General features: G+C 34.0%; 1 pseudogene; it reads left to right on the top strand.

Moving 5' to 3' along the window:
• Positions 1-274: 274 nt before the first annotated feature.
• LOC149567715 (BAHD acyltransferase DCR-like) lies at positions 275-1,515 on the top strand (annotated as a pseudogene).
• Positions 1,516-23,048: the final 21,533 nt, after the last annotated feature.

The raw sequence follows: 23,048 nt of genomic DNA, 5'->3' as shown, positions 1-23,048 counted from the left end.
GTAAGCTAGCATATTTATTATTTATAATATTCAAACTTCACAATACATAAAAAACAATACAAAATATTTTTAAGTAGGAGGGAGCTATCTTGTATTTTGACCAAAATTGAAAAAATCAATAATTTCTTAACATTTATTCTTCATGATCTTGAAACAACAATTTTTTTTTGAAGTCACTATATTTTCCTAGATCTGAAGATTATTTGCCTGGAGGGTGCCCTTTTTAAATGCCTCGTACATACACTGAGGAGAGTTTGGATTGAAACTTACAGTGATGGCAGAAATAGCAGCAGAAGTCCTTGTTAATGTGAGAAGAATGTCTCTGGTAAGACTGGCAATTCCAACCCCTGCATAGAGAATGCTCCTCTCCAATTTTGACATTGGTTGGTTGACCATCAACAACGTCCAACGCCTTTTTCTTTTTCTTCTAGAGTTGCACACAACATCCTCTGAGGGAATACTCTCCACCGATAGAGCGCATAAAGAGAAGCCTATCTTCAGTTTTAGTGCATTTCTATCTACTGGTTGGTCGGTTGAAGAAGGGAGAATCTCATGGCAGAACAGAAGTTTATTGCAACGATGAAGGCGTTGAATTTAGGGAAGCCACAATCGACATACCCATCCAAGATTTGGAGAACGATGGGTTTCGGCGAAAACCCTTCTTCCCAAAGCTTGCGCACGAGGTCAATCTCTTCGCAGAAGAAAATTCAATAGACCACTTCTGTCAATGCAGGTAATTAATTAATGAACCTTTTTGTTTATTTTGGGTTCCCTTGTGAAACCCTTTATCAATTTCTTTTCTATTGAAGAAAGTTGAGTATTTTAGGTAACAACTTTTGAAGGAGGCGAGATATGCGTGGGAACTACCTATCATCACATGATAGCAGATGGAAATTCATTTTGGCAACATCGTGGGTAGAGTGTAGCAGAGGTTGCATCCCTATTTCTAAGCCTCCTCAACACGCCAGAGATATTTTCAAACAAGATCAACAGAATCCTTGACCTGTTTCTTACAAAGCCCATGATATAATAATCAATGGAATTTCAGGGGCCAAGATTTTCAAGTTTTTGCCTGACAACAATTGTGGTGGTGACAACAGTGAAAAGCCCACTGAGGCTCTCCAGAAATGGATGGAGCTCAAGAGGAAAACAAAAGTGACGCACTCAACATTTTGCTTCACAGAAGATGTGATAGACTTGAAATAGCGAAGCAGAGCTTCAAGTTCATTTTTTGCAGTGGCCACCCAATTTTGGAGAAGTGTAATGAGAGCTCTAGAGTTGCTGGGGGAAGAAGATGTTTATTTCACAGTTCTGTGTGATTGCATGGGTCGTGTTAAGCCACCTCTTCCTCCATCTTATTTTGGAAATTTCCTGTCTACTGGTTTGGCTCAGACAACAGCAAACACATTGATCAACTCTGACATCTACTTTGCTCCGGGTGTAATACAGCAAGTCATCGATTCGTGCACTTTAGAAGAGTAGATTAATTCTCTGATCGATTGGGTGAGACAGTGAACTACGAAAGCCTCTTAATGTGGGTCAGTGCTTTAAATAAGTTCTATTCAAATTTGAAGGAAGTAATAAGAGTCCTAGCAAAGGCAGATGGCTAGACAATACATTTATAAGCTGCCAATGATGGGCACATGGCACAACCGTGGAACAATCACAGAGAAGAAGAACAAAATGATTTGCAGAAGCCATTGTAGTCAAGAGAAATTGTTAGAACGCGACAACAAACCACCAGACTCAGAGCGATTTCCTGGGGTAACTTTTGAATTCAGCTAACCGGTTAATATTCCACTCTATTTATATAATGTTAAAAAAAAATTTTGAGGTAAAAGTGGAATGAAAAATTGCTTGTGACAATCTATGGACAAGATAATGGTGTTGCAACGCGTTTTATAAACTTTCAACCATTGATCAACAATCATAAGTTGTTTTCTTCAGTATAGTATGCCTTCGGCATAAAAATTGGAAAGGAGTACACTTGTTATGCAGTGAGAAAAGAATTTCAAATTGGACTTTCCTATTATGAAAATACTACACTTGTCAGAAATTGCATATTTGACATGCCTATTTTCATGTTTTGAAATTAACAATTGAAATTACACTTGTAACGGATTGCATATTTGACATGCCTATTTTCATGTCATGAAATTAAAGATTGGGTTACTTCAATCATCTTGCATCCTATATCAATGAATACTGATAATTGATTTTAAAATGATGTTTTGAGACCTCAAAAAAGGGACGCCTTTGGCACAATAAAGAAGGCATTATGAAAGTGAAATGGATGTTTATTTTATCTACTTTATCCACTTCTATCAAGAGGTTCAAGTGATAAGTTCTAGGAAATTATATTTAAAAAATAATAATATATTTTATATTATATAATTAATTGTATAACGTAATATAAATCTATATAATTTAATAAAGTTGTAAGCACTTAATAATGACAAGGTATGCAAGCAGATAATTACATAACAACTATTAGATTTTAATATTGTTGTAAGTGTCAAGGAATATTGTCATAAAGTATGTATTCATAGGATTAGGGAGCATCGAAGGGAGGGATGAATCAATGCAGCAATATTCTTTACTTATTAAACCAAAATCACACTTAAATTCACAAACAAATAAAAGTAAAACAATCAAGATAAGTGTCAACATCATAACACTATGATTACAGAGAAAAAAAGATGGTGAGAATGATACCCACAAATATCTCACTATTGCAATAGTAAGTACCGTGTAAAAGATATAAGTACAAAAGATGGGGAATGCATCAGCATTAAGGCTTATAGCCTAGAGTCCACTCCTCAAATACAAAACCAAAATCCAATAAGGCATATAGCCACTAGACATAGAAAAATGACTTACAATCCAAAACCAAACTTACTAGTAGCATCAATTATGCCAATACAATTCTGATGAAGCTTTGAATCAATATTGCATCACAAAACATCATTTTTCTTAGTATAATGTCCTTCCATCCACATCCAACAATCACCATCCCTTCCCATGCATAAATAAGATCTTAAATATGAGATTATAAACTCAAAATATAATTTGGTTGGCCCAAAATGGAATAACAAAACATGTACAACTTGTTGGGAATTAAATTATTATTGATATGCCTAAATGTCATTATAGTATTGCACATCAAGATCTTGATTCGGAATCAACCTTCACTTGTCACCCATTAAAAAATCAAAATCATAATACATGATCCCATATAAAATTTTCCATAACCAAAAACTGATAAAAGCCATATTTCACTTCACATGCAACATTATATATCACATTTCATATGCTTCAATAAAATATGAATGTCTAACACTACGAGAAACATATTATCTAAGAAATATCATCAAAAAAAGAAAATGTTATCAAAAGCAAAATGTAAAGTCATGACCCTACTGAAGAACACTTTGATAAAGATTTGGGCTATGATAAAAATAAAAAGTTATTTGATTGAAGGAGAAATAAAACCAAACATGTTCTAGTCCCATGAAATTTTAACAACAATACTTTGATAAAACAATGAGCCTTGATCCCTGGTGGGCTCTTTGTGAGCTATTCTACTTCCCTAGTAGACCAAGGGCCCATTGAAATTTTTGATGAAATTTGATCAACGATAAAATGATAAAAATATATTATCAAAACAACCAATCTTATTGAATGACACTTAGGCTAGTAGAAAAGGAACTTTGATGAAATAGAGGTCTTCGATAATCTAATAAAGTACACTTCTCAATTGTATCAACTTCATTGAAGAAATAATAATTGAAGCACTAGTTAAAAGTTTTGATGAAAATAAAGGAGCAATAAAAGAGGATGAGTCACTTAGCAAAGAGATAAGTTTCATTGAAAAGACAATTTTGATAAGAATAAACCTTCCAAGAGATAGGTAGATACACAAGGTTATTCAAATCATAAGAATATGTGACATTGTTCAAAACTATTGATGTGACATGTAATGCCCTACTCGGAGATCCTTGGAACAAGGATAGATAAAAGCCAAACAACTTTTTTTTACAAGTATGAATGCACACAACAACCAACATACAAAGATCACAAAGATCACAATGTAAGACTAACCAAACAATCAAACACCAAAGATCTCCAAGCATCATTACTGACCAAAACATAAACAAGAAAACAATAGAGACCAACCATGGTCTCACACATGTCAAGGGCACAAAGGAAGCACAACTCAACAACTGAACACCATGCTCAATGACAATAACTGACTCCTAAAAATTGGCTAAGTTTGAAATCATGAAGCCCTAAAATTTCCTAGAATATTTATCTTAGCTTGTAGAGGTCTAGAACCTATCTCAAAAGACTCGTCACATTTATTAAAATATATCTTAAGTATAATTAAATATATGTCAACTTATACTTAAACGATATATTTTAAACCCCATAGGAAATTTTTTTTGAACTAGAAAGGTGTCAAACATAACAGGGTGTCCAAAACCAACTTCTAAAAATTCCCTAGCCAAGCCTAGATGCCCCCTATTTTTCATGCGAGGATAACAAACTGACAGATTCTTGTACGAGGAAGTGCAACACGCCATGTAAGAAACTACCATCTGCATGAGGAAGTGCACCAAATAGTGTGAGGAGGTGGTTGACCCAATAGTCAAGGCATCCTAGAATTGGTGTGGAATTTTGCACAAGAAAGTGCTAAAGGCTATGCGAGAAAACCCAACACATCACGTGAGATCTTGCATTCTTGAGTGAGAAAGTACAATTTCAAGCAAGAATATAAGATAGCGTGCTCAAAATTAAAAGGAGAAAAAGCTAAGGAAATAAATTCCTCCACACCAAGGAGTACCAGATCCACATATCGAGGAAAAACACTTGTTCAAAACTACTAGACGAGAATTTGCATCTAGCCATCCAACATAGCAGTGAAAGTAAATAACTAAAATCAACATCATAGTGTACAGAAGTAACATCACAATGAATTGATACAACGAACTAAGTACGTGGTTCCTCCCAACTATAATAGCATCATAAGACCATCGTGGGTCCTAGCCATCCCCTGCGTATAACATCCCAAACTACTACCCATATCATTGGTGCTATTGTATGCGGATGTCACTACTAAAATGCATAATAATAAGGAAATGTGTCAATACTAACATCATCTAAACATGGTGGACAAGCATTCCAATGAAAGCATAAATCACAAAAAAACATACTCTAGAGCCCAAAGTACCAAGTGAAAACATCCAATAACGGTCGTATTGGAACAATAGACCATCTCTATACACCAATCCCTAGCAGTGGTGAAGGTAGCTACACCTCCCAACTATGTAAAACCTGTAGGTCCACTCTCGTCATGCTGATGGAGATAATGATCCAACCACAAACACACACAAAGCAAACATCCATGGTCAACACTCATGCCGCACAGTATGATGATTAAAACCAAGAACATAGATAATGCATAAACTCAGGTCCTAGTCAGACACCTAATGGGCTATTAAGTAGGGGCTGACATCATGGAGAGTTGCTTGGCATCCAAAAGCCCAAGCTTGGATCATGCAGATTCAACTTCCTCAATGGAAAGGCTCTAACACAGATTATTATCTTAAGTTTTATTACCACCTAGTGTGTTATTTAGTTATCACTTAATTAAAACTTCCAATGCCAACCCTCTGGGCACAATGATCACTAGGTTGCAAGATAGAAGCCCCCTCCATATGTTACCCTACCCTACCCATGCTCATCCAACGATGAGTGCCCATAGGCATGCATATTCCCAACCCAACTCAAATGACCATAACTCCTAGAAGTACAATGAGAGATTAGGCCTCACAAGTCACCCGAAAAATGTATGTGCACATACTTGTGTGTGGTGCACCACCATCATGAAGATCATAACACAAGGACTGGATGAGAACACAATGCATAAAATCACTCAATTGAAAACAGACTCGAAAGGAAAGATTTGGCATGCATCCCAATGCAACATAAAAGTGCTACAAAGGTTTGACTAACATCCAAATGGATGATCTAGGTCCATGACCAAACTCATACCAAGAAAACCTGAGAAAACAAGGTAGCATGCAAAACGAGGTAAAAACCCTAAAACCTAGAAAACTTCAAAATTAAAACCCATTTGGTCTTTGGGTACAAAAACTTCAAAAATCCAATAAAATTTGGGTTTGGACACCATATGCAAAAATGGCAAGCATAACAACACAAGACTCCAAATCCCAATCTCAAAAATAGGGAAAATGTTCATACCTGACCAACCGGGCAGAACCAACAAACAGAAATGGAGGGATACACTAGTTCTTAGCCTCCTAACAATTTGCTACAAGAAATAGAAGCTGAAACAAAGTAGAAACAGGAAAACATGAAAGCCCTACCTGAAAACAAAAGGGGCTGAAACTAAAAATAACACAATAAAATAAATCGCTTGCTGAAACTATCAGAAATCACGACAAAGCAAGGTCTACCCGAGCCAGATCCAACGAGACTGACCCAGCGAAGATCCCATGCTTACAACTCTCACAATAAACAAAAATGTGATCCTCTAGAAGAGGATTCTCAAAAAATCTCTCAAATTTATCTTTTGCAAAAGTGAGAAGTGAGAAAACAATTCCCTTTTTCAATACTTATTCACTTTTTGAGTGAATAATCGATTAGGGCAAATAGCCAGTTAAAATAGCTAAAATTTGAATCGACCTAAATGAAAATAGGTTTTCCCTTGTAATAAAAATTCACCTAAGGAAAAGCTGCCAGAAATTAAATTCAATAAAATTTAAAGCTCGAAAACCCAAAATCACAGAAATTAACTTAACAACTTTTGCAACAATGTGAACCTCTAAATGCACATACACACTTACTAGTCTAATCACATAATGAAAATGAGTTCAAATTTAATAATCACTGAAAGGTTTAATTTAAAAAATTAAATAAGGAAACATCAACCATATAGGGACGACATTGGTAAAATATGAATAGTTGAATCACTAACTCCATGTGCCACTACCGGGGATATAAATTCTGCACACTAAAACACATGATTAAGTGCAATTGCATATAATAACATAGTTGAAGCAATAAATGCATTACATAACCAATTTAATCATTTATTCAATTATACCTAAATAATCCATTTACATCACTCACATTCACATAAAGCATAAAGAAACAAGAATGAAGTAAATAACCATAGCATAAAATCCATCACATAACATAATCAGAAAATATGTCCAAGTACCAGATAATAAGATATCACCATAGACCTATTGTCATCTCAAAATGACATCAACATGCAAATATGATAAACTGAATAGCATAGCAGTAAAGAATCTATGGTACTGAAATCAAAGTATAACATCTGACCCTCAGGTCATCTCAAAGTACATATAATAAGAGTATTAAGTATCTCTTGAATCAAAATGAACAAGGTATAGATTAAAAACATGAGAGGCACTACATGACAACACAATGCTACTAAGCAATACTGCCATATTGAAAGGACTACAAGGGCCTTCCACTTGGCCAGAGTTGATCCCTAGTGAGCTCATTTAGAACCATTCAACTTCATCAGAGACCAAGAGCCCATTAATATTCAACAGAGTTTTAATGAAGCTGATGTGTGATGATACCAATTATTCATCATCCATCATAGATGAAAGAAATATTTTGCAAATGTAGCCTTGATGTCACATCCTTCATCTTGAATATATTCACATTATTTGCGTGTGGTAGTTGTGTATCCTTTAGCTAGAACCAGAATATACTAAATATTTTTCCAACTCTCTACTTCCTTTTGGTTGTTGATTCTCCAATTAATAGGTTTTAGCTCAACCCCATTACCATTATTCAATAGATCAGCTACCAAGAGCAACCTGTTCATCTTCAACTTCCACTGAAGGAAGTTGTTAATCCATCAAAATGTTTTTGAGACTAAAGGAATTTGATATTGAAATTAGCATTGATGGTAATTGGAGAGATTTGTATTCTTTTGAAACATGTACATAGATTAGAGTTTATAGTTTTGAGGGTGTTCCATATGTTTTACCTAAGACCGTACTAGATAAGATTGCATATTTAGAGATCATCAAACAAATGTATGATTCAAGTACAATGCATCTTAGATCTCAAGGCAACAATATTTCCTTCCTTCTTACCTATCCTTTGGTAAATTTGTAGTGCATAATACAAAGTGTTATGACCTTATCTCTCACAAGTTGAAGGATTATCAAATGACATATGTCAATCCTAGAGTTGAGTTTGACCTAGAAAGATACATTCAAAAACTAAGAAGTTTACAATGATTCGTAGGAAGCAAACATGTCCTATTGATAGAGGAATATCTTTCAAGGAATTTGGAGAGAAGAGAGGTAGTAGAGAAGAAGGATTTATACAATAGGGTCCTAAATTCTTATAGGTAGAAACTTCTCAAGAATAGAATAAATTTTCACATATTGGAAAAGATTGAGGATTCGATAGCTAAGGGCTAAGAAGATATTAGACCATAAAGAAGAGGTCCATGAAGAAGTTCTTGAAAAAGTGACATTGAAAAAAAAAAACTCAAGAGCACATAGAGGATATTCCACTTGATCATCTATTCCTTGACTCTCGTGCTCATGAGAGGCATGATAAATTCCTTACCAAGGTTAAAGGTGAGGATGAAATAAATAAGATCATTTTTCACCCACCAAAGTATGTAGTAGTTAATGAAAGGATAGATGACTATGACAATTTCATTTCTGATGAATAATTTATCCAAACACCTAAGTTCCAAACTTTCCCAATTTAAAGCCAAATAATGGAGGGATGGAAGTGAAGAAAATAATGATGAAGAGGTTTTGGTACAAGAACCTCAAACTATAATTGATGAAGAAATGAAATCCATGACCCCAAAAAAGGGAAGGTAGGTATGCTCAACTATTCAAGAGTCATCATTTACTTTGGATGAAACACAAGGGGGAGCTCTAGTATTTAACAACTATGCCAACATAATGAGAAAGGAAAAGAGTAAGCTTCCAATGGATATTGAAAATGTTACATTAGGTCAGGATATGATCTTGGACAAAAAATCACTCCCACATTGGGTAAATTAGCAAATTATTATTGTGATAAAAGACCAATTCTTGTTGACCCCAGTAAATTATTTGGCACTTTAACTATTCAATGGGTAGGAAAGAATGTTCAAATGGAGACCATAATGGTGAATTTTAATGTCTCCAAATTTAATGTTGACCAAGCTGGATATATTTCAAGAGAAAGAAATCACTATAAGCATTTGTAGGAAGCAAAACTTGAGGAAAGATAAAGTTGGCAGGAGCTAGCAACCTAGACTCAAACAATACAGAGGATAGATAAACTTAAAAGGCCAATAGATTACGAAGAAGAATAAAGGATAGTACTTTATCTCTCAAGGTAATATTTATAAAAAAGTACAAGGCTAAGAAATTTGAAAATAGAATAAAAGGAGAATTTGAAAAGTAAGAATCATTGGTTCACAAACTTATTTAAGATTTTAATTGAACATAAGAGGAGTGTAGTAAATGCACAGGCTACTACCTTTTGGTACACCTAAAAGGGTACCTTTCCTAACTTTCAAAAACCTAAATTATTATTGGAAAATTTAAATGAAAAGATCAACTCATTAGAGGATACATCAACTAATGCAAGGGGTTTGATATCCAAATATGAATATTTTTACAAACTGCTAAAAGATGATGTGGAGAAATTGGAGAGTATTTTTAAAGACTTCCAAACATGATGCTTGATGGATTAATTGTATTATTAGATTAGTAAAGATCCAAATCAGGAGGAAATGTAGATAGAATAATTTCCAGGATCAAGAAAGATAAAGACATGGCCCTACAAATTTCTGAAATAATAAATGTTTTATATGCTTAAGAATGCATGATGAGGCAAATTATGCAGTCTACAAAGATCTGGAATATTTTAAGCATATAGGAAAAATCAAATTTTTCTTAAGGAATGATTAGTTAATGTTTAACTTTCATTATTTGATAAAAAACTTGTTATTAAGATGTTTCAAGACTAGTGTCCATTAATAGGGAATAGACACATAGTTCAAGTATTTTGAGGATCTCCTTATATAAATAGAGAATAATTCTGTAAGATGAAAATCATCAACAATTATATCAAGAGCTTTTTTACTATTGCACTTTATAAATGGTGAACAATAGACTCTTTGAAGTATTAATATAAATAATTATTTTCTATTCCTGAATCTCTGGATTGGACCTTTTCCAACTCGATCTATCCTTTGTGATTTTTGTCTAAGGAAGATAAATGCTACTTTGAATTTTTCATGTTTGGAATTTATCTCAATTTTCCTTCAATTTGATCATTGGAATTAGAATTGTATATCTATCTTATTGATCTTATTGAGTTTAAGTTAAATTAAATAGACTGGTTGTGGTATAGTTAAATAATTGAAGACATGGAAGATAAGTAGTTGATGATAACATCAAAGTGGTGCTATCTTTCTCAGTAAAGTTGTACATAGGATTAAAGAAGGAATTGTCTCTATTGGGTATGTACAAGATCATAGTGTGCCAAAAAGTGGCAATATGAAAAAAGTGGAGTTTTAAAATGTCTAAAAGCATTTCAAAATCCACTTTGACTTTTTTCCACCCATCCTGATACCAAAGCAAAAAGGTGATACCAACCCTTTTTGGGTACCCGATCCAATATTGGGTACCCAATTGCTTATTGGATACCCGATCTAATATTAAGTATCTGATATAAGATCAAGTACCCAAAACCCGCAACCACAAATTTAAACCAAAAGCATAAGCACATTTTTTCATTGTTTTTCATTGTTTCCTTGTCTGTTCTTGTTGTTTGTTGGCCCCCATTTCAAGTATACAACTTCAGATTGGGTATAGGATTTAGCCAAGCTCAAGTAAGTTGATTTTTTTGCTTATTTGGTTTTTTTCATTGAATTATATTTAAAATTGGGTTTTTTTCAATATAAATCACTAATTTTTTTATTCTAATTAAAAACTATTAATAAAAATAGTAATTTTTGGATTCTTTGCAATTTAATAGGCATGGTTGACCCGAATGATGTTGATAACATTGAGCCACGAAACAAAGTTCCTTAAAACCCTCCACCAAACGATCCAATACCCCCTCAAACCCTCCACCCAATGATCCACTACCCCCTCAAAACCATCCTCAAATTAAAGCTTTGATACAAGAAAATCTTATTGAACTAAGGGGTTTTAAAGCCACAAATAACAATATACTTGCATTGGCTCCCACGTTATGCACATTAAACACCATAGTGGATAATATTCAGACACTTACCAATAAAAAATTGTTGCTCTTCACAGGCTTGGGAAAATGCATACCGTGTTTGATGATGGGTTAGATTGTGGCCCTAAAAATAACTAAAGATGATATAGTTAACCTTTTTGTGAAACCAAAAATTGGTAAAAAAGTAGAAAACAAAAAGCCCAAATCATTAATTAAATGGTGCACAAATGAGGCCGCTATGCATACAAACTTTTGAGATTGTTGGTGGATGGTTTTTGACAAACATCCACTCAACAATTTAGCGGTCTCATTCTATTTCATTAAAAAATTGTATGTTGAATTTGTGTTGGACCTCAAGGTGAGTACTGGAGCATGAGGCCCAACATGGGTGTAAGTGGAGCTCCTCAAGATAGACCCTTTTCCTAGTGGAAGAAAGCTGGCACTTTTGTCCCCCTTACTGATGTCTTCTCTCCTTCTCCAATGTAACATCCTAATATCATTCTAGAGTCTAGCTCTTAGACTATTAGATCCATCTATAGATTGAGTAACCTATTGATATCCTATACTAGGTCATTGTTGCCTGCCCATGTTGATGATGTTGGCGCAAGTTCATCATTGACAAGATCGTCACATGTTTGTGTGCCTCATACTTGCATAACAAGCAAGAATATTTGTCTGGGTCCCAATGATGATCATTTTGAGTATCAATTTCTATTTGAGGGGGAGGATACAACACACACACACTTATAGAGACTACACACCCTAATGGAAGATAGGAGGGGCATGCAGAGCCATGGGATCCTTCTGTGTTGGTAAATGTATACATTTTTTTTGTTAGAACATAGTTGATTTGAAGTTAATCTTTACAATACTATAATTTTAACCCATAATAACTCATAGACTTATGTGATCTTCATTCATGTTTAGTTGATGACTGAAGAGGAGCTCAAATAGGTTGACGATGTCACGCTCTTGACTATTTTATTTGGCCTTGAGACATCTACGATACATTATGTTGTGTTCTCATTTATTTTCTATTTGACATTGGAACGTATATGGTTTCTAATCTTTCTTTTGTCTTGCAGGTATCACTTGTCAGTGGGGGCATAGTGCGAGGGGTGAGGCACAACCCATTGACAAGGGAAAGGTAATTAGGCATTTTTAAAGTGATTAAATATTGATGCATTCTTGTAAAATGTTTGTGCTAATGAAATTTAATTACATTCTTTATTGTACAGGGTGTGCTATTGGTGATGAGTCTAGGTAGATTTGGCATCATAGACCCTCTAGCATTTCCATTTATAGTGAGAGCCCCATTGTATGTATAATTATCATTTATTTGTTATTTTCCTTATTTTCATAAAAAAATTCAAAATTGATTTCCATGATATTAACAACTAGGCTTTTGTATCTCATAGGAAACATCGTAAGAGGTTGGACATTAGAGTTTTGTATCTTTGCTCAAGCAAACATTATTTGTAGAGGAGGGGTCGACAAAGGTAAGTTTTAGTTTGAATTCTTGATTATATGCTATAAATTTAGTATGCTGTCAATTATAATATTATAGTTAAAATTGTAGATCCATCTGACAAACATACTTGAACATATATAGGCCACAAACATTGAGGTACAAGAATTCTTGACATATGAGAGGACTCTTGACCATCATAGGAGGTAAACAAGAGAGATATCTATGATGAAAGTTTAAAACTATAAATCTTTAATTTAAAAAAAAATGATGATTATGCATTTGAGTAATTCAATGTTAGATACATAAAATCATATAACTTCAGTAGTCTAACTTTGGGTTTTCCTTTTTTGTTTATGTAGGAGGCATCCGATCCACCTAGTTCAATGATAAGGCTACAACTTGATGTTCCACTAGCAGCATAGGATACTATAGTTGTCATAGGACATGTCATGAGACATTTTGAGATGGCATATGCCACAAGGTATAAAGAAACTTTGATATTATACTCATGTTGATGGCATGATCAACCACATTTTGTATATGGATCTATGCATTTTGATATATATTTGTGTAATTTGTGTATGGATACATGTATTTTGATATATACTTGCATAATTTGTCTATGGATACATGTATTTTGATATATATTTTTGTCATTTATGTGCACAATGATATATATTTTAATTTAGTATATTATTGCTCAATTTATCGTGGATCATGTGTATTGTTCATGTTTATGGAATATCATTCATTTTGATCATGTTTGTTATATTCGATTCAAATGTACTAATTTGTGAAGAATATTTTATCAACCTTTATTATCAAATTTTAATGACATTTTAAATTTGAAATGATATCATAAATGTTTAATTTGAAATGATGTCGACAGTCCCTTAATATGTCTACAATTAGTTAAATCCATTGCTAATTTGGTCTTAAGAGACCATCATTGGTCTTAGGGGATGCTTCAGTATGTAGTGGTTGTAAATGTTATAGGGGATTTATGGTCAAAATAAGGATGTCTACAGGGTTCATTAGTCCATTTAGCCTAACAACACTGATGATTCGATAGCATGATCAATAGTTTGAAAGTAGGGCAATGATACACCAATGAAGTGGAGTATAATGCAAGTTTTGGCATCAGGCGAGATAACCGTGCCAAATCCAAATGGAATGTGATCTCTTTGAAATGAGAGAGGTTATTGTATATCTCAACATCATTGTCCTATAGCATTTTACATTTCATCGATAGCCCTCATGTGCTTTGAGTTATGACCCTTAGAAGATCGATCTCCAAATGCACTTAGAGCATCTTAGAGACTCTTCGGTATAGGGCGGTTGCAAATGTTGTAGGCTATTAGAAAAAGGGTATCACTAGGGTTCAACCTCCCATCTAGAGCTAATGGGGTTGATGATTGGATCCCATAATTAGCAGTTTCAAAGTTATGCAATGATGCAACAATGAATTGAGGCATACTGCAAGTTTTGGCATCAAATGAGATTGCTATACCAAATCCAAATAGAATGTGATCTCTCTAAAATGAGAGAGGTTATTGTAGACCTCAACATCACCATCTTGTATAATTTAACATTTCACCAATATACCTCATGAGCTTCAAGTTACGTCCCTCAAAAGATTAATCTCCAAATGCACTTAGAGCATCTTAGAGACTCTTCAGTACTAGATGGTCATGAACGTTGTAGAATCTTTGTGGTCAGAAAAAGGGTGTCATTAGGGTTCACCTACCCATCTAAAGCTAATGGAGTTTATGATTTGATGCCATGATCAATGCTTTCAAAGTTACATAGTGATGCACTAATGAATTGAGGCACACTACAAGTTTTGGCATCGGGCGAGATCGTTGTGCCAAATCAAAATGAAATGTGATCTCTAGAAAATGAGAGAGTTTGTTGTAGATCTTGACATCACCATCCTATATCATTCAACTTTTCACTAATATCCCTCACAAGATTTGAGTTATGACCCTCAGAAGATCAATCTCCAAACACACTTAGAGCATCTTAGAGACTCTTTGGTACAAGGTGGTCACGAATGTTGTAGGCTCTCCATAATTGGAACAAGGGTGTCACTAGGGTTCACCTGTCTATCCATAACTAATGACACTAATGATTCAATGCCATAATTATCAGTTTCAAAGTTATGTAGTGATGCACCAATGAACTAAGGCACACTGTAAGTTTTGGCAATGGGCAAGATCATTGTGCCAAATCCAAACGAAATGTGATCTCTCCAAAATGAGAGTGGCAATTATAGATCTCAACATCACCATCTTGTATCATTTGACATTTCACTGATAACCCTTAGGAGCTCTAAGTTATGACCCTCGAAAGATTGATCTCCAAATGCACTTAGAGCATCTTAAAGACTATTTGATACAGGGTGGCCACGAACATTCAATACAACATCTGGGGTCAAATTGTGATGGCAATTTGCGATGATAGAGTAATTTGTGATTATTTTCATGGTTTTTTTTGCAATTTTCCTCAACACTAGCTTCGTAATTGTGACACCCTCATGATCATAAAAAAAAAAAAAAAAACATGACAATCATTCTCCATTTGTTTTGGTTTTGGAGAGAGTAGCATGCAAAAGAGGTGGAGAGTTATGAACATTGTCATGGCACCCTTATGATTACACTACTACATCTAAGGCTATTTTTTGACCATTATTGGTCAAAATTTTGACTTACATTTCGACCAAACTTCGACCAATGTCGACCAACGCATTGGTCATAATTTTTTCTGTCGAAAGTTCGACCAACATTCTGGTTGGTCAAAATTTTGACCAATACGTTGGTCGAAAAACCTTCATAATCACAGTGCTAGTTTTGCCCAGTATTGGTCAAAATTTTGACCATTGAAGATTTCCATTTCGACCAATATAAGTAGAAATTTTGACCAATGATGGTAGAAAGTATTGGCCATGAAAGTTGGAAAGTTTGACCAATGAAGGTAGAAATTTTGACCAATATAGGTAGAAATTTTGACCAATAAAGGTCAAAAAGTTTGACCAACAAAGGTGGAAATGTTGACCAGGAAAGGTAGAAATTTCAACCAATGATGGTCAAAAATTTTGACCAATGAAGGTGGATAATGTTGACCAATAAAGGTAGAAATTTCAACCAATGATGGTCGAAAAGTTTGACCATTGAAGGTAGGAAATATTGACCAAGAAGGTAGAACTTTCGACCAGTGAAAGTCAACAATTTTGACCGCTGAAGGTAGAAATTTTGACCAATGAAGGTAGAAATTTCTACCAATGCCTGGGTGTAAATTTTTTCCAGGCATTCTATAAAACAATTCACATGCTTTCCCTATGATATGACATTTTGCATGCATCCTGCAGTGTCTCATCCGGCTGATGATGGATTACGGAGAGTGATCTGAAACGATGACGCTAAAAAACATCACAATCAAATCCAAAATGAACTTGCATTACAAATGGATTGTGGAAATCTGATATTGTTGATTTTGCATGCATGTCTACCAGGACAATCACATGTAATTGTCCTGGTAGACATGCATGCAAAATCAACAATATCAGATTTCCACAATCCATTTGTAATGCAAGTTCATTTTGGATTTGATTGTGATGTTTTTTAGCGTCATCGTTTCAGATCACTCTCCGTAATCCATCATCAGCCGGATGAGACACTGCAGGATGCATGCAAAATGTCATATCATACAGAAGGCATGTGAACTGTTTTATAGAATGCCTGAAAAATATCGACAATAACTAATCAAATTGTCGTAATCACCGACAATAACTAATATGCTTCTTCATTAATATGCCCAATACAATAACCAAACTTGGCAACTATGCATAACAACTTATATGCTAAAAGGAAATCATTTAGGAGATACAAAATTTGAACAACCATATGTTAAGATTCTACAATAAAACATCACTTGCCTGAGTTTGACAGTTGAGATTAAGTTCATCATCCTCCCTATAGTATGTTCTGATGGCCTGCACATCCACAAAAGTTCTAGCATCTCGAATTTGTAGAATAAGAATTGTTTCGTAGCGAATGGACATGATTGACAATAAATCATCATATAAAAAGACTCCTGTGTGAAGCATGAATAGCAAAGTAAATGAATATGGGTGATAGGGAAGAGAATTCAATAATAGAGGCTTTTAACTTTAGTTATATATAGTCATGATATGGGTAATGCACAACTGCCTCCTAGATTCACGTTCCATCCCACAGATGAAGAGCTCATAACACATTATCTCATTAGAAAAGTTTTAGATAGCAATTTCACAGGAAGGGCCATTACTGAAGTGGACCTCAACAAGTGTGAGCATCAGGGAGGGTTCAATTCCCTCCTTTATTATTTACTGTGCGTATAATCCCACACACCCATTTGATCTTGAATGATATGTAATGAATGCTGAGTGTTTGTGCTGAGTGCTGAGTAAGGCTTATCTATTTGGCACAAAAGAAAACTTTAAGTCTTGTACCAAGGAAGCAACTGAGCCAATCTCTTTGTCAATAAGGGTGCAGTTTTGCTAGTGTATCCTTCACAATTGTTGTGTCTACAAATTTTGAGGAATGATCCTTGATCTTCCTCTTACAATAAGACATACATTTGAGATCTACCATAAGAGTGGGGACCAATGTGAAAATCTGAGTCTAAGTTGATGATAATTTCCTATAAATGTTGTTCTATCCAATTTTTTTTACAGGATATCAAACAATCAGCCCTTATTCAAGATTGGATGTGTTTCTTGTTATAATGGAATTTCAAGGCCTTCGCCTACTTTGATGCTTTTGATGTATGATTTTGAATAAATATATTAAATACAACATTAAAATATACCGCCTTAAATGTATGTTTTCCATGGGTGTTTAAATAGTGAAATAATATTCACTTTATATGTTGTATGGGAGGAATTTTTGTTTTTTGTTATTTCAAAGCCTTTCATATGAAATGGTGGTTCCTTGATTGTTTTGTTCACTATCAAGATATTTGCCAAATGGTAAAATTAAACTACCATCTTCGGAACTTATCAATGAACAATTCTTGGAAAGTAAAATGGATAGTAAATATCACTATAAATCCACAATTTACAAAGGTGTTGAAGCTTCCATTGTGTACCCACGAAGAAAGCTAAACAGACTTATAGTAATAGAGATCAAATATTGCATAACTGCCTTTTTTTGTTTAGTCATCTTGATGTAGCACTTCATTTCTGTGGATATTTAGTGCTAAGGCTTTTGGTACCTCTTCTGCATCTCCTGCTTGTAGTTGCTTCCAGTCTTTTTGATCTTAATAATTTTAGTCGTCTAGCTTGTCTTTTTGCTAGTTTTCTGATGGCATGTTTTTCTTGCAAACTTTGGGTTACAATTTCAATTACCTTGAGTTTCTTTATTACTTATAATTTCTACAAACTACAATGTTGGATGTTACTGTTTACCAGTTAAGTCTGCCTAGCAGTAATAACAGTATCATGACAAAGTTGATTAAAAGGTACAGTATGATGATGTGTGGCACAGTATGTTCATGTCTGCTCATGTATGTTCATTTCTTGACATCTTTGTTTCTCAGGCTTCTCTAAGATTCTCATCTTACTCCAACAATCAATGCAACGAGCCTTCTTAAAATGATGCTTTCCCTCATGAATAACCATAAAGTGACTGTGTGCTTTAGTTAAATTGAATAGTGGACAGACATCCGTTTTTGAAAATTACCCATGCATGGGTAAACTCCAAATCGACAAAGAATGATACAACTTTGAGAAGCAACATTGATTAAAGCTCACACTAATGGTTCCTTAAATTACAATATGATGAGGTCCAGACAAAGAACTAAACAATGTTATGGATCTTTAGTAGACAATTGTGAAACATGAATGATGTTTTCTCTTCCTAAGTATTTCTACAACAACACCTTAACCAAATCATAATGATTGTAGCTATCAGATCTCAATGACTGATCTATATCACCAATTCTGATGGATCTAATTGGTAGGAGTTACTTTGTGATGGCCTAAAAAGAAGAGTCAAATCAAGGGAGAATCTTCTCGTGATTTTCATAAAAATAAGCTGATTTATGTTGGACTGCAATTATAGACGGAAGAAAAAGAGAAACTAGATAGATAGAAATAGAAGAGTTGACAATGCAATCCAATAGAGCAATAGAGAAGAAGAGCTCAATCAACTTCATACACGTTGCAAGTAAGAGAAGAAAAATAGTAGAGCCAGAAGCAAAAATTTAAAAGAGCCTATGTATAAGTTTGAAGAACAAGACACCTATTGTAAAAGAAATTATGAAATCTGGCCTCTTCTTCCTTTCTTTTCTTGACACCTATTGTATATCTAGTCTAATACATCTTGACACTTTCCTCAACAGAGTTTACACTATTGTTTGCTATACATATATTAGATTACAATAGTAACATCATAGAACAAACTGCATATAATAAGACACCAAATACTTAAATAGTCCACACAAGAAGGCATCAAAAGCAATAAAAGACAATTTAGAGAGGTTCACAATGATGAGTTAACGTGCATGGTTTGCCTATACACAATATTGCACTAATTGTTCACAGTAGACAAAATATATGTGCATTGTTAGGCAACTTCTGCCTAACAAAGCCTACTCTTAAGTTCCCGTAATAAAAAACTGTATGGTATGCACTCATGAAAATATCTCCAAGAATCCTAAAAAAAAATCAGTGTTTACAAAAACTTACTCTAAATCTATGTTTGCAAATAGAAAAGGAAAAATTACATGGCACAACATACCATGTCGGACCCAATTGGTGGAGGAACATCCACGCCCACAAATCCGCTTAGGCACCTAGCAACAACATCTTCACCAACTTTCAGAATATATGCTTCCTGTAACACCCACATGGAATGGATTAAAATATTTCTTAAAATAGTGAAAATTAAATATGATACAATACATCCATTTAGAAAAATGAAACATATACTATGAAAATTAAATAGAGATGCTAGTGCACTTTTCAGTTGTCTTAGCATTGAGACATCTATTGACAATGAGTATGTGATTAGGTCATATAATTTCAATCTTATTTCTAAGAGTAAAAATGCAAGGGAATGTTAACTTCCAATTTATGGATAGAAGGACAACCTATCAATAGAGTTCTAGGATAGATTTGGAGAACAGTATACAAATAGGATTTATGGATAGTAAAAAGGATTTGTAAATGGAGTTTAAGGTTATGTTTAGATCATAATATATAAGCATGAAGTATTAGCCATTGATCTATTGAGACATAATCTTTATGATAATCATTGACTTGTACATAAGGATGTTATTCAAAGGTGTGCATGTATGTATTCATAACAATCTTGGGAGTTCTTGCATGTGTGGTTGGTAGGATCTGTGCTGCCCGTTTGTTAAGTGCAAACACAAAATATGACTGTGTTGGGTGGATGGAAAAAACTTGTACTGCTTGTCTTGATGGAGATTTCCACACAGTTGAAGAAATCCCAGTTGCCAAGCCTGCTTGAGATTATCAGATTTGTTGCACAATGTAAAAGTAGAGAAATTGTTTGGGAGATTTGGAGAATGAGATTTTATGATTGTACTTTATTTTTATCATGGGTCTGAAGGATTTTCTGTTCCAAATTGAGTACTTGGATTGAAGAATTTCTTTGCTTTGAGTTACTATGTTCCCATGAAAACATGACACTGTGCTAAATAACTCCAAGTGCTGAATTGCTCTGTGGAAATGTTGGACCTGTCTCTTGGCAGTAGAAGATTTCCTCTCAAATTTTAAGAGGAGACTTTTATGTTGGAATCTAGAATTAAAAATCTACCTATTACAAGTTCATAGAATATAGAGAAGATCGAATGCTAAGCTTTTTAAAGAGATAAAAAAAACACAAAACACTATTATATGCTGCTATGTATAAGATTACTTTCTATAATTATATGTTTTTGTAGATCTATACTTTTATAAACTTAGTTTTATTATATAAAGCTTTAGTTATGCTTTCAAATCAAACATCTATCGGCATCTCCTTGCACCTCCTTTTGGTGCAAGTGCTAGTTATATATGAATTGTAACGAGAACCTTTTGAAATCACACACTGATTATTCTTTCGTAATGATAAGTCACTCTATGCTAGTAAAAACTTTCAATAATAATAATAATTCATAAGTAGTTATATCCAAAAGATATCACTGTGAAAAAATCTTACCCTCTTATCCTTACTTTCTCAATCTCAAGTCACCATAAATTATTTGTGGTGGAGAGTACACAAAATTTTCCTAAATGCCCAATTGGGAAATATGGTTTGATGAAAAGTCATTATCAAGAATGAAGAATGAATTAACGTGGCAACAAAACAAGACTGCGAGGTGACAGTTAATGGTTGGTTGTGATGCCAAGTGTTTCTTTCTCTTCTCTGCAATTGCTACTCAAGTAGATTTTGATTTATCCCCTATGATGAACTCATACATTCAGTATTCATCAACTTCTTATTATGTGATTAGCGAGGTTTATCTATTGATCCATCTAATATTTCTTCTTCCTTTACCTCCTACACATTGAATCTACCTTGAAGTTTCCAAAGCCCTTCTAAAAACTTTATTTTGTGCATATACCATGGTTTATAGCTTTCAATAAGACCACATTTTGGTTAGCTCCCATTTTGCCATCGGCATAGAAATTGCTGGCAAAGGGTACAGAATTTGGCTTTGCCTCTGCCATTGGTGCTGGTATGAAAAGTTCTAAACCTATTTCAGTGAATCTATAAATGTATGTATTAGATGAATCTACCCTTGTCTCTGAAAAAAGTTTTCCCATCTAACAAATTTTCTACATGTCTAAAATAAATGAGAATGATGAAGGTGAAGAGGGAACAGAGATCCCTGGTATTGGTATGTTAGTTGTTTGGCTTCCTTTGCTGTTAGATTTTGGGGATTGTTTGCCCTTGTTTGTGCAAGGAAAGCGTGGTGAAGAAGATATGTCAACATGGTGGATGAAGTTGCAGTTAGCTTTTTTGATTTGTTTTCAAGGAGTTAAAAGGTTACCCAAAGCCAAATCATAGATTTCAACTCAAGATAGTGCTTCTACTTCATGAACAATAAAACATGAGATGCATTTCTAAATCTAGATTTTGTAGTAGTAGGAAGACCTTGCAAAACTATTGGCAAATTGCATTCAATATTGTAGAAGAAGGGTATTGTAGCAGCATCATTTGCATCTTCAAACTATGTATGTAGAAACTATCTATATAGAAGATTAGAATTTTGAGAAAGAACATACATATTTTAATTACAGATATTTCTCACCACTTACTTCTAATTGTTAATTGTTAGTATAACGCATTACCTTGTTAATGAATTTATTATACTAATTAGACTAAACAATTAGAAAAGCAGTTGCCTAGTAAAGGGGAAAACGAATCTACCCTTGTCTCTGACAAAAGTTTTCCCATTTAACAAAAGTGTCAACATGGTGCTCAAGAATGTACAATATAAATATGAAAACATGATGCTCAAGAATGTTAGATTTGTTAAAGTTGATAAAAATGATTGGGTAGAGGAAAGCAAAGAGATGCCACTATTTATCATTGTGAATGATGAACTTGTCAATATCATCAAATTGATCAACTATGGACTTCATCATCAAAAGAGATAGAAGAATCAACAAGTGTGTGATCATGATAGAACATGATCATCAAAAGAGATAGAGCATGAGCATGATCAGAACCATTGATGTAAAAAATTGTACAATTAATTTAGAAGTATTTGTACTATACCTATGGATTGTGGAAAGCTGATAGATCAAGTATTGGTATCTATTTTGTTAAAATCTATAAGATACTAAAAATATATCATCCTCCTTAATAGTTGCAGTGAATCACACTTCTTTGATACTTCTTCCAAGTTTCTATACTTATATTCCTTGTGACACTATCTTGAAATTTTCTTTTTCAACTAAGTAATATACTATGTATGAGATAGATTAGATTTCCACTGTCTATTACAATTATTCTTTTGCGTCTGAATTTCACTATGAGTTTTTTGTTTGCATCAATGTTTTTGATCACTCTCATCTTGATGATGGTTCATGGAGTGTAATCTGAAATGTTCTTACAAACAAAATCATCTAATAAAATATAGAAGCAAAACAATAAAATATGTCATATTTTAAACAACAGTAGAAAGAATTGACTTATATCATCCTTGTTTTCTCTTTTTTCATCCTGATGATAGATCATAGAACACGATCCCAATATTAATAGAGAAAAACCCAAAAACTCAAATACAATCATAAACCATTTTG

The sequence above is a fragment of the Cupressus sempervirens genome, chromosome 3, assembly GCF_028749045.1.
Source record: "Cupressus sempervirens isolate cs-2001-9-10 chromosome 3, ASM2874904v1, whole genome shotgun sequence".
Classification (NCBI taxonomy): Eukaryota; Viridiplantae; Streptophyta; class Pinopsida; order Cupressales; family Cupressaceae; genus Cupressus; species Cupressus sempervirens.
Note: the sequence above shows the minus strand (reverse complement) of the source record. Positions and strands in the feature narration are given on the sequence as shown.